At 42.3% G+C, this 13,444-nt stretch overlaps 1 pseudogene; it reads right to left on the bottom strand.

Annotated features, from left to right (window-relative positions):
- LOC135889203 (uncharacterized) overlaps nt 1-13,444 on the bottom strand; it is a 407,029-nt pseudogene that overhangs the window by 264,746 nt on the left and 128,839 nt on the right.

Below are 13,444 nucleotides of genomic sequence, written 5' to 3'. Positions count from 1 at the left end.
AAATCAACTTTCTGCTGGTGGCATCTGATTCTAATGATGAAAATGAATATGTGTTGATCCACACTGCTGTGGATCGTTGTCAAGCAGAACCCGTTATTGGCCTGGACGCATGACCTCTGGAATGGTGGTTGAAGCATGAAGGGACATATGCATCTTTAGTGCATCTAGCACGTAAATATCTTGGACGCCAGCTCCAACAGTGCCATGCAAACACCTGTTGTCACTTTCAGGTGACATTGTAAACAAGAAGCAGGCAGCATTACCTCCTGCAAATGTAAACAAACAAACAAACTGAACAAGAACTAGGACTGAGTAGACTTGTTGGCTCTAAAGTTTTAAATTGGTTTTTTTTGAGTGCAATTATTTTTTGTATATAATTTTACATTTGCAAGTTCAACTTTCGTGATAAAGAGATTGTACTACATTATTTGTATTAGGTGAATTGAAAAATACTATTTATTTTCTATTTTACTGTGAAAATATTTGTAATAAAATAATATAAAGTGAGCACTGTTCAGTTTGTATTCTGTGTGGCAATTGAAATCAATATATTTGAAAATATAGAAAACATCCAAAAATATTTTAAAGACTAATAGAATACCATTTATTTACAGTGCGACTAATTGCGCGATTAATCATGATTAATTTTTTTATTCGCTTGACAGCCCTAGCTTTATTTTCAAAAGTTCTAGCATCATCATAATGGAAAACCGAACAAAACAAACTCAACCTCTCCATCTGCAAACAAGCTCATCTCAGTAGGAAAAATCCTAGAAGAGGCTTTCCCAACAGTTGGAAACTGGGATTTCAACTCCCAGTGATCATGCTGTGTTTGACATCCATTGAAATTCCCCTTGCAAGTCTGTGACACTGTCATCTCAGTTTCGAAAATACTGTTTTATGATCAAAGAAAATAAAATGTGATTCCCAAGCTGAGGGCTGAGAACACTGAATCATAAGACATAATGACAGGTGGAAGTGTAGAAAGTGGAGAAGATAAATTCTATCTGGCTCAAACATAGGAAACATTGCTGGGGTAATTCGGAATGTGAGAATCCCTCCAACTCACCACTTCTTCTTCAGGTGTCTCAGAGGTTGAAATCCCCCCCCCTCCCCCATCTCTAATCCTGCTCCTTCTCTTTGTTATATTTAAATATATTTAATATGGAAAAATGGTAGAAAAACATTCAGCACAACCCAGTGTAATGTGAGAACAACTGGGAATGAGACAATCTGTCCCTAGTATGGGAACCTGGTGACTAACAATTTCTTTGCAGTGGGAGGAAAAGTATAAATGTGATACTCCAAATATGTTTAGACTAGGAAAAGTGATGGAGGTTATGCCAGGTGTTGAGGAAACTTTCTAAATTATCTTGGCCACCATATATGGGGTATTTTTTAATTGAAAAAATACTTGTGTTTTTACATTAGGATAGGTAATTGAAGCTAGCTAACTCCATGGAAAATCCTAGTGGAGTCAAGGCCCATGTAGGCCTCCATGTACCTAGTTGAGGTCACTCCTGGTTCCCCCACCTGGGATTGACTGAAATTCCAGTTGGAGGGACACACATCCATGACATAGGACAAAGGAGTTGCTGAAAAAGACGGGGGGATTCCCCCCAAGGGAGGGGACACAAAGCTTCCTTTAAGCTCATTATGTGGGAATTAGCAAACGGAAAATAAAATCTTTCCTCAGCTCTAGACAAGGTTTTTATGGCATTTCTCTCTCTTGCAGCTTCTCTGATGATAAATAAAGGCTGAGCTTTGATGGAAGAATTTCCCGCACTTGGAGCATTTATAGGATCTCTCTCCCACGTGGATCCTCTGATGTCTAATAAGGTGTGAGTGCTGAAGGAAGGTTTTCCTGCACTCACAACATTTATATGGTTTGTCCCCCGTGTGGATCCTCTGATGGCTAGTAAGGGCTGAGCTCTGAGGGAAGGTTTTCCCACACTCTCTGCATTCATAGGGTCTTTCCCCTGTATGGATCCTCTGGTGCTTAATAAGGGTGGAGCGCTCAGTGAAAGTTTTCCCGCACTCACAGCATTCATAGGGTCTTTCCCCTGTGTGGATCCTCTGATGCTTAATAAGGTTTGAGTGCTCAGTGAAAGTTTTCCCACATTCACAGCATTCATAGGGTTTCTTCCCTGTGTGGATCCTCTGATGGTTAATTAAGGCTGAGCTCCAAGCGAAGGTTTTCCCACACTCACAGCATTTATAGGGTTTTTCCCCTGTATGGATCCTCTGATGGTTAATTAAGGCTGAGCTCCGAGCGAAGATTTTCCCACACTCACAGCATTCATAGGGTTTCTCACCTGTGTGGATCCTTTGATGGTTAGTAAGGGTTGATCTCTGAGAGAAGGTTTTCCCGCACTCACAGCATCTATAGGGTTTTTCCCCTGTGTGGATTCTCTGATGGTCAATAAGGTTTGAGCGCTCAGTGAAGGTTTTCCCACATGCACAGCATTCATAAGGTTTCTCCCCTGTGTGGATCCTCTGATGCCTAATAAGGTCAGAGTGCCGAAGGAAGGTTTTCCTGCACTCACAACATTCATATGGCTTGTCCCCAGTGTGGATCCTCTGATGGCTAATAAGGGCTGAGCTCTGAGGGAAGGTTTTCCCACACTCACAGCATTCATAGGGTTTCTCCCCTTTATGGATTCTCTCATGTTTAACAAGGTGTGAGTGCCTACTGAACTTTTTCCCACATTCAACACATGTGTTATTTCTCTCTCCCATGGGGATTCTCTGCTGGGCCAGGGTTTCCTTGTGGCTTTTGTGAGTTCCCTGATAATTAACAGATTTACCAACTTTCTGCATTGGCTGGTTTCCCTGCTGCTTCTCTGGCCTGTGCTGACTCTCACAGGCTTTTCCCTGCTCACAAGTCCTGGACACACTAACTTTGCATCTTTGCAATAAAGACCCTTGTGGTTCCACTTCATCGTCTTCCTGCTGAGGATTCTGCTCCATGGTCTCTCTCACCATCCCCTCACCTGCAAGACAGAGAAAGAAAAATCTCAGAAACAGGAATGGAAAAACCAAAAGAACAGCTGGCAATGGAAAAAATCAGGGATTGAATTTCCCCAAACTCTTTCTTAAAGGGGAGAGAGGAGGGGATCAATTCTGCATTCAGTTCCTATCCAAACACTTTAGGAGAAGGAAGTTTGGGGAAGGAGATACTGCCAGGAGTTAGTCAGGGTGGGTAGGACGCCGTCAGCAACATCTGCCCTGAGGATATGACACCTGCTGGGAACAAGCGTGAACACAGAGAGCTCACAAGGTCTTTGTTGGGAATCCAGCTCTTTTCTTCAGGCACTGAGTTGGTTTAATGCTCACTCACCTGTATAGCTGCTTCTCAGGAGCTCTCTTTCCTCTGAGTCCTGGAGATCTGTGGGAAAGAACTCTTCCCCTTTCTCCAGCTGGGAGAGGACATCAAGTTTAGAAACTGGAAACCCTGCTAAGGGGAAAGACGACAAGTGAGATCAGGTGAATTCATGGGACTTTTGTCTCACACACAAAAAGTTCTGTTATTTTAACCCCAGTCCATTTTAAAGCAGTAAAATCCTGGGGCCAGCTCCCCAGGGGCTCAAAGGTTCAGGGCACTCTTCTTATGAGGTATTTAGCTGTGCCCATGTCTATTAGGAACATACACAGCCAGACACTCATGATCAAAAGGGCTCTTAAAACCCATGCAGGTAACTCCATGTCGCAGAAAGGGAAGACTCCAGCCAGAGGGGAAGTCCCCCTAGAACTGCTTCATACTGACAGAGAGAGGGCCACAGTCACTGCAGGACAGAGAAAGGCCTGAGACCTGACAGCTGAGGGGGGACACTCAGAGAGGTGAGGGAGGGCACAGAGAGGCAGCTAGCCCTGCCAATCAGTACAACCCCTCACGGTCCTTCCTCTAACTGCTCTCACCCTTCCACACCTCCAGGGACCCAAGGAAAAATCTCTCCTTGGGTTCTCTCCTCTCCTCCCATGGCCCACACCCCTCCTTGCTACCAGGTCTCCCAAATTATCTGCTCCCCAACCCTCATCCCATTATCTCAGTTGTTCCTTAGTCCTGATTCCCAAGAGCTTCTGCCAGAAATGTGTCCCTTTGCTCCCTCCCATTGCTAGCACCCTTATTTCCTGGAGCACCCTCTAACCAGCACCAACCCTTCCAGATCCTTGGTTTCCATTGTGTCCAGCCCTGCACAGCATCCTAACTCCCTACAGCAGCTATTCCATGGCATCCCTACCCCTTACCACTGCCCCCAGCCCTCCTAGCTTGTAGGAGGTCTTTGCCCCAAACGTTCCTCTCCCCGCTCTCTAACACCCTCCCTCCCACTGCCCAGGACCTCCCCATTATTATCATTTACTATTCCTGTCACCGTAGCACCTTCTAACGCTATTCATGGACTAGAATCCAATTCTGCTGGACATTCTACAAACAAAAACCGGTCTCTGCACTAAAGATCTGACAACCTAAGAACACTGCTCTACAGCCAAAATGCTTCTGAAATAAATGTAGTCAAACTTTACTAATTTTGGGTCACTGAGAATGAAAATGATGCTTAAAATTGTTGATTGGCTCTAGTTTTCAAGATACGCTATTGGGTCAGTATATACGACCCTTGACTTGGGAATGGCGGAGTATAAGTGAGTTATAAAGGGAAGGGATCTCAATTTAAACCAGAAATGACTAAAATACATCTTTGACTGGATCTATGAATAAATCTATGACTGGGTTTGGACAGTACTTGCTTTTTAGGCAAAACAATGAATGATGCAATCTGAAGCTGGTATTGCGTCATACATGATATGAATTTCATCATGTTATTCCTAGAAGTCATGGATGATGCAATCATAACGAAGCTTACATCACTCTGCTGAACAAATTGCCCTATATCAGCTCTAGAAATCATACAGTGTCGTGCTCTCTTATTTGTCAGTGTTTGATTTTGCAAAGGGACACATTTCTGTTTAGCCAAAGTGAGCAGAGATGCCTCGTACTTGTGTGAACAGTGCAGATAACTTCTGCTATGTTTGTGGGGAAGAGACTTTTGCATCACAAAAGCGCAGTATAACCACTATGGTTAAGAAAGCCTATCACCTTTATTTTGGCTGCAAAATTGGAGATCAGGACAAGAGGTGGGCCCCACACATATGCTGCAACACTTGTGCAACAAATCTTCGCCAATGATTGAACAGGAAAAGGAAATCTACACCTTTTGCAGTGCCAATGATTTGGAGAGAGCCAACAGATCATACCAGCAATTGTTACTTCTGCATGGTGCCTCCAGTTGGGAAAGGTGTGTCAAAGAAGAAAAAGTGGACTGTGCATTATCCAAACATTCCATCAGCTATACGCCCAGTACCCCACGGAGAAGGACTGCCGGTTCCTGATGCACCAGAATCATTCTCACTTGAGTCAGACGAGGAATAGGAAGAGGATGAAACTTCTGGTCCTGAACCATCAATGTCACAGGACCCACATTTTCTCCCATCCTCCTCCTCTGAACCACACCTCATAACACAAGGTGAACTGAATGACCTTGTCAGGGATTTGGAACTACCCAAGAGTAAAGCAGAGCTGTTGGGCTCCAGACTACAGCAGTGGAATCTCCTGGCAGGTGATGTTAGGGTTTCCATGTTCCGTGACCGTCAAAAGGATCTTGTCCCATTCTTCTTCATGGAAGGTGATCTTGTAGCCTGCAACAACATCGATGGTGTGATGGCAGCCCTCAACATCGTTCACGATCCAGATGAGTGGAGACTGTTCATTGATTCATCGAAGACGAGTCTTAAAGCTGTTTTACTGCATAATGGCAATGTTTTGCCATCAATTCCAGTTGGTCATGCAGGAAGGAAACCTATGACAACATGAAACAACTTTTGAGGTGCATAAACTATGACCAACATCAGTGGCAGCTTTGTGGCGATTTGAAGGTTGTTGCTCTCTTGCTTGGTCTGCAGACTGGATACACAAAGTACTGCTGTTTTCTCTGCGAATGGGATAGTCGTGCAAGAGATTCCCACTACATCAAGAAAGATTGGCCACTCCGACAGTCATTGGAGCCTGGGAGGAAAAGTGTTCAGCATCCACCACTTGTTGAATCAAGGAAGATTTTGTTACCACCCTTACACATCAAGCTGGGTCTGATGAAGAACTTTGTCAAGGCCATTGACAAAACACAAGCAGCTTTCAAGTACCTCCGTGGAAAATTTCCAAGGTTAAGTGAAGCTAAGATAAAGGAAGGTGTCTTTGTTGGTCCTCAGATTCGTGAACTTCTTCGAGATGATGCATTTGACCATGCACTGCGTGGCAAGGAAAAGACGGCATGGAAAGCCTTCCAGTTAATGGCAATACATTTTCTCGGAAACAACAAGGCAGACAACTACAGGTTGTTGGTGGAAAACCTCCTCAAGGCATACAAAAGCCTTGGTTGCAACATGTCACTAAAGATACATTTTTTGCACTCTCATCTAGATTTTTTTCCACCAAACTGCGGAGCAGTGAGCAACGAGCACGGCGAGCGATTTCACCAGGACATTGCAACAATGGAGAAACGCTATCAGGGCAAATGGAGCCCATCAATGCTTGCAGACTATTGCCGGACAGTGACAAGAGATGCTCCATTTAATGAATACAAGAGACAAGCCAAGAAGCGCCGAGTAGACACTGAATAGGACTAAACTATGTACATAATAGTTTTTTGCCTTTTGTTTCATAATAAATTTTATTTATATAACCCTTTTGCTGATTTTTAAAGTGTTACATAAACAGGGCAGGTGAAATATTATCATGTAAAGCAACCATAAACACATGAAAAGACCTAGGTTTACAATTTATGATTAAAACTCTACTATCTACACAATATACATAGACATAAAATGTAAAAACTTAAATATCTTAGAAACAGTAGCCAATCAGTTGTTTTAATTGTCATATTTGAATTCAGCACCTCAAAATACATAATAGCACATTTTATCTCTGAAGCAGACGACTTCTCAAAAATTGTAGACCAGTGGAATAAGAGAAGAGAAAGATGGATACAGACAGACACGGGTGTGACACAGTTTCCTGTGATATCCTGGACCATCCTTATTGAATTAAGTCAAACCTTACTGAATTAAGTTCTCAGTATCCTTGGATTTCATTTTATTAAAAATATGAATGTGTATGTATTACCATGGGATGGTCTTTAACGTCTCCAGGGAGGAGACCTGGCTAACATAAACCCTAGGAAGTCTTGTGAGCTTCAAAAGACTCTTTAAAACAACGTGCTAAACAAAGGTAAATGGGATTAATAGGAAATACTTGGGAGAAGGGGACGTCAACTTCTCACCTCCACCCAAAACCTATGGAAGCTGCACTCTGAGAAGAAACCATTGGCTGCTGATCACCTGTGACATGAACACAAGTTCTACTCCTGGGGTAATTCTGCACCAAAAATTAAAATTTCTGCATATATTTTAAAATTCTGTAAAATTCTACATATTTTACTTGTCAAAATAACACAATATAATCATGCCATTTTCAATTATTTTGGTAATTTATTTCAAAATACCTGTCAGCAAGTATGTCTTAACAATACAGACAACAAAAAAGATTCAGGAAATATTTTTTGACAAATAGATTAATTACAAGGAATATTAATACAGAACTCTGAGTAATAATTCATTTAAACTACAATACAGAAATGTATTTCACGCATCCCTCAGAAGCAGTGCAAAAGCTTGGGGGAGCGTGAGTCAGGAGTAATGGAGATGAGGAAGAGGAAAGTAAATGCTGGGAAGGGGCCTGGGTGTGAACCTCGAGGGTTTTTTGGTGTGGTGGGACAAGTATGGAACAGGCTTTTGGGCTGGGGGTGGGGGGGGGAGTTGTACGGCGGAGTTGTACGGCGGGATGGGAAGGGAGCTAATCAAGTAGGTCTCGGGATGTTTATGGGGAGCAAGGAATAGCATGGAAGAAAGCATAGAACAATACAAAGGAAGGGCTACAAGGGAACTCAAGAAGTTATTAAGTCCAGCCCTCTGTGCTATGACGGATCAAGCCAACCTAGACCATCCCTCACAGGTGTTTGTCCAAGCTGTTTTTTTAAAACTTCCAATGATGGGGAATTCACAACATCCCTTGGAAGCCTATTCCAGAGCATAACTATCCTTACAGTTAGAAAGTTTTTCCTAATATCTAACAAGCTGCAAAGTAAGCTCATTAAGGACTTGGCAGAAGATATTTCTGAGTCATTAGTGATAATTTTTGAAGATGTCTTAAAATCAGTAGGGCCTGATGAAAGACATCCAAGAAACTCCAGTCATTAGGAAAAGGCAGGTGTTAGCAATGGGAGATTTGATCATTAGAAACATAAATAGCTGGGTTTGTGATGACCGGGAGAACCGTATGGTGACTTGGCTGCCTGGTGCGAAGGTTGCGGATCTCTCGAGGCATCTAGACAGACTTATGTGTAGTGCTGGGGAGGAGCCGGTGGTCGTGGTACATGTAGGTACCAATGACATAGGGAAGGGTAGGAGAGATGTCCTGGAGGCCAAATTTAGGCTGCTAGGAAAGAGACTGAAATCCAGGACCTCTATGGTGGCATTCTCAGAAATGCTCCCAGTTCCACGCGCAGGGCAGGCAGGCAGAGCTTCAGAGTCTCAATGCGTGGATGAGACGATAGTGTAGAGAGGAGGGGTTTACATTCATTAGGAACTGGGGAAACTTCTGGAATGGGGGGAGCCTGTACAAGAAGGATGGGCTCCACCTAAACCAAAGTGGAACCAGACTGCTGGCACTTAACATTTAAAAGGTTGCAGAGCAGTTTTTAAACTAATAAGAGATGGGGGAAAGCCGATTGCTGCAGAGGAGCATGTGGATCGGGCAGAGACTTCTCTTAGAGGAGAGTCTATTGATAGAGATTCTCTAGGTTATCGTCAGGAGCAGAGGATGGAGGAGGATAATGTAAGGGCCAGATCAGATGAGAAACATTCACATAAAAAAGAATTTGACATCAGAAAAGGGCAGACAAATAAACAGTGACAAGTTTGTAGCCCAGTGGGCCAGCTTACCTGTATTATATTCATTGCTTTGTTATCCTGCTTTATTATATTTAGTAGTAATGCAAGGAACCTACAGGCTTTTATCCTGTAAGTTTTGGCTTTAGTAAATAGTGTGTGACTTGAGGCCTATAACCTTTGGTATAGATAAACTTAAGTAACTCATAAGCTATAGGGAACTGAAAGTAGCATGTAAGAGGGGGGGAATTTTGTCCAGAATACTGACATCAGCCACTCACAGAACACAGCTGACCCCAGCACAGAACATAGCTGACCCCAGCACAGAACATAGCTGACCCCAGCATCCGGAAAGTTCCGGACAGGACCTCCGACCGCAAAGCTGCCATGACAGCAAATTGACATGTATGCTAATAAGGTAACACCATACATATACTAACCTATAGGAAACGGACACCTTAAGGGGAGGAAATACAAATAAGGACCTCTATTGAATATGGCAGCGTCAGCGTAACCTACTATAAAAGTAACATCCCAGGGGCAGCAGATAGATTGGAAAGATGTAGACCTTGGGAGGGGCCAGAATGATGGCCACGGGGAAGATGAGGATGATGACGGTGATGAGAAAGATAATGGTTAAGTATGAAAGATAAGGGTGTAAGTATGGACGTCCAAATGTACTTTCTGTATTATCCCTATGTGCTTTGTTAAATTTAAGTGTGTGTATAATCTTCGCTAAATTATTAATAAATCATATATTTATATATATAGAAAGAGTTCCTATAGTGTGAGTGGTGCACCTGTGCACATCGGGGTTCCCAAATTATATGATAATTTTACAATAATCTTACCAGGCCTGATCTTGGGACAAGAACCTGTTAATCCTCAAATTACAATTATATTTACCCAACTTTGGGTCTGGCTACAAGTTTTTAAAGTGCTTGTACACAAATGCTAGAAGTCTAAATACTAAGATGGGTGAACTAGAGTGCCTCGTGTTAAAGGAGGATACAGAAGCTCCCCGACTTACGCAAGCGTTCCGTTCCAGAACGCCACGTGTAAGTCGAATTTTGCATAAGTCGGGACGGGTCCGACAATTACGCAAAAAAAAAAAAAAAAAGCTTACGGAACTTACGGAACTTTTTCCGTAAGTCCAGATTTCCATAAGTCAGGTTTGCGTAACCTGGGGAGCGTCTGTATTGATATAATAGGCATCACAGAAACCTGGTGGAGTGAGGACAATCAATGGGACACAATCATTCCAGGGGACAAAATATATCAGAAGGACAGAACAGGTCATGCGGGGGGAGTGGCACTATATGTGAAAGAAAATGTAGAATCAAATAAGAACATAAGAACATAAGAATGGCCGTACTGGGTCAGACCAAAGGTCCACCCAGCCCAGTATCCTGTCTACCAACAGTGGCCAATGCCAGGTGCCCCAGAGGGAGTGAACCTAACAGGTAATGATCAAGTGATCTCTCTCCTGCCATCCATCTCCACCCTCTGACAAACAGAGGCTGGGGACACCATTCCTTACCCATGCTGGCTAATAGCCATGAATGGACTTAACCTCCATGAATTTATCCAGTTGTCTTTTAAACCCTTTTATGGTTCTAGCCTTCACAACCTCCTCAGGCAAGGAGTTCCACAAGTTGACTGTGTGCTGTGTGAAGAAGAACTTCCTTTTATTTGTTTTTAAACCTGCTGCCCATTAATTTCATTTGGTGGCCCCTAGTTCTTATATTATGGGAACAAGTAAATAACTTTTCCTTATTCACTTTCTCCACATCACTCATGATTTTATAGACCTCTATCATATCCCCACTTAGTCTCTGCTTTTCCAAGCTGAAAAGTCCTAGCCTCTTTAATCTCTCCTCATATGGGACCCGTTCCAAACCCTAAACATTTTAGTTGCCCTTCTCTGAACCTTTTCTAATGCCAGTATATCTTTTTTGAGATGAGACCACCACATCCGTACGCGGTATTCAAGATATGGGCGTACCATGGATTTATATAAGGGCAATAAGATATTCTCCGTCTTATTCTCTATCCCTTTTTTAATGATTCCTAACATCCTGTTGCTTTTTTGACTGCTGCTGCACACTGCGTGGATGTCTTCAGAGAACTATCCACGATGACTCCAAGATCTCTTTCCTGATTAGCTGTAGCTAAATTAGCCCCCATCATATTGTATGTATAGTTGGGGTTATTTTTCCCAACGTGCATTACTTTACATTTGTCCACATTTGCCATTTTGTTGCCCAATCACTTAGTTTTGTGAGATCTTTTTGAAGTTCTTCACAGTCTGCTTTGGTCTTAACTATCTTGAACAGTTTAGTATCATCTGCAAACTTTGCCACCTCACTGTTTACCCCCTTCTCCAGATCATTTATGAATAAGTTGAATAGGATTGGTCCTAGGACTGACACTTGGGGAACACCACTAGTTACCCCTCTCCATTCTGAAAATTCACCATTTATTCCTACCCTTTGTTCCTTGTCTTTTAACCAGTTCTCAGTCCATGAAAAGATCTTCCCTCATTTCCCATGAGAGCCTTTGGTGAGGGACCTTGTCAAAGGCTTTCTGAAATCTAAGTACACTATGTCCACTGGATGCCCCTTGTCCACATGTTTGTTGACCCCTTCAAAGAACTCTAATAGATTAGTAAGACATGATTTCCCTTTACAGAAACCATGTTGACTTTTGCCCAACACTTTACGTTTTTCTATGTGTCTGACAATTTTATTCTTTACTATTGTTTCAACTAATTTGCCCGGTACTGACATTAGACTTACTGGTCTGTAATTGCCAGGATCACCTCTAGAGCCTTTTTTAAATATTGGAGTTACATTAGCTAACTTCCAGTCATTGGGTACAGAAGCCGATTTAAAGGACAGGTTACAAACCATAGTTAATAGTTCCACAATTTCACATTTGACTTCTTTCAGAACTCTTGGGTGAATGCCATCTGGTCCCGGTGACTTGTTACTGTTTATCAATTAATTCCAAAACCTCCTCTAATGACACTTCAATCTGTGACAATTCCTCAGATTTGTCACCTACAAAGGACGGCTCAGGTTTGGGAATCTCCCTAACATCCTCAGCCGTGAAGACTGAAGCAAAGAATTCATTTAGTTTCTCCGCAATGACTTTAACATCTTTAAGTGCTCCTTTTGTATCTTGATTGTCCAGGAACCCCACTGGTTGTTTAGCAGGCTTCCTGCTTCTGATGTACTTGAAAAACATTTTGGTTTCACTGTGAGGGTACTTTCCATAAGGCTTTATGGAAATATGCTTATGAATGTGTATATATATATAACATAACTAGAATATATTTTATGCTACATATGCCATGTAACATATCTCTGTAAAGGTTATGATCTACTGAATCCATTAATCCTATTTGTATGCATGTATCATTTTTGTATTCAAAGTTATGAATATTGGCTGTGTACTGGCTTGATTTCCAAATAACCTTAGTAGAGAATTTGGTCAGTTCCTGGAGAAAGGAATGTTGAAATTAAGTACCTAATCAAGAAACACTTAAAGGACAATGAATCTTGGAATGCTCCAATCCACATAAGAAGTCTACCGGAGGACTTTCAAGGTAGCATGTGACCCATGGCTGCTACCTGGTAAGAAACTGTGAGTCATGCATGGACATGTGACTTGCCCAGGTGACTCCAGAACTCCATCTTGGAGCTGGACCTTGCATAGGGGAGAGGAGGGGGTCTCCACCCACAAGAGAAAGTCTATTTAAGCCCGTGGGAGACCCCTCCATTTTGTCTTCAGCTGGCTAAAGAGAGAGCCTCTCCACCCCTAAATATACCTGAAAGAAACTGGAACAAAAGACAGTAACTACAAGGGGGTGTGAGTGATTGCTGGACCCAGACTAAAAGGAGATTAGTCTGTGTGATTAATTTGAGCAAGATTGTTGTCAAGCTTAAGATGAACACCAGTATTGCCAGTGTTAGGCCTAAAACTTCCGGAAGCTTTATTAAATGAGCTTTGCAAAATTATCTTTAAAAAGCAAGCTTTGCAAAATGAAGCTACAACTTGTGGTCAAAAGACACCTACAACTAGACAACATTTTATGCTGACTCTTATATGGTATAACAGGTCATGCCCCCGGGTATGGCTTATTGAAACCACCTTTGGAACTTGTGGTTAAGAGACGCTGCAGCCAAAAAACTGATTCCTATGTGGGTTTGATGAGCTAGGCCTTTAGGCATAGGTCATCAAGATAACCTTACCCACAATCAAGCCAATAGCCCATTTAGAGGTAAGTTACCTAGAAAACTAAGGGAAACCACAGTCGAGACAGTGGGCTATATAGAAATAAGCTATCTCCTTGAGCATAACTTATAAAATTAAAACAATAATTGTCTACAAGAAAATAAGTAAGCATGAATTATACAGCCAAAGCGATAACACTAAATTTGGC

The sequence above is a fragment of the Emys orbicularis genome, chromosome 15, assembly GCF_028017835.1.
Source record: "Emys orbicularis isolate rEmyOrb1 chromosome 15, rEmyOrb1.hap1, whole genome shotgun sequence".
Classification (NCBI taxonomy): Eukaryota; Metazoa; Chordata; order Testudines; family Emydidae; genus Emys; species Emys orbicularis.
The sequence above is the reverse complement of the archived record's forward strand: the minus strand, read 5'-3'. Positions and strand labels throughout refer to the sequence as shown.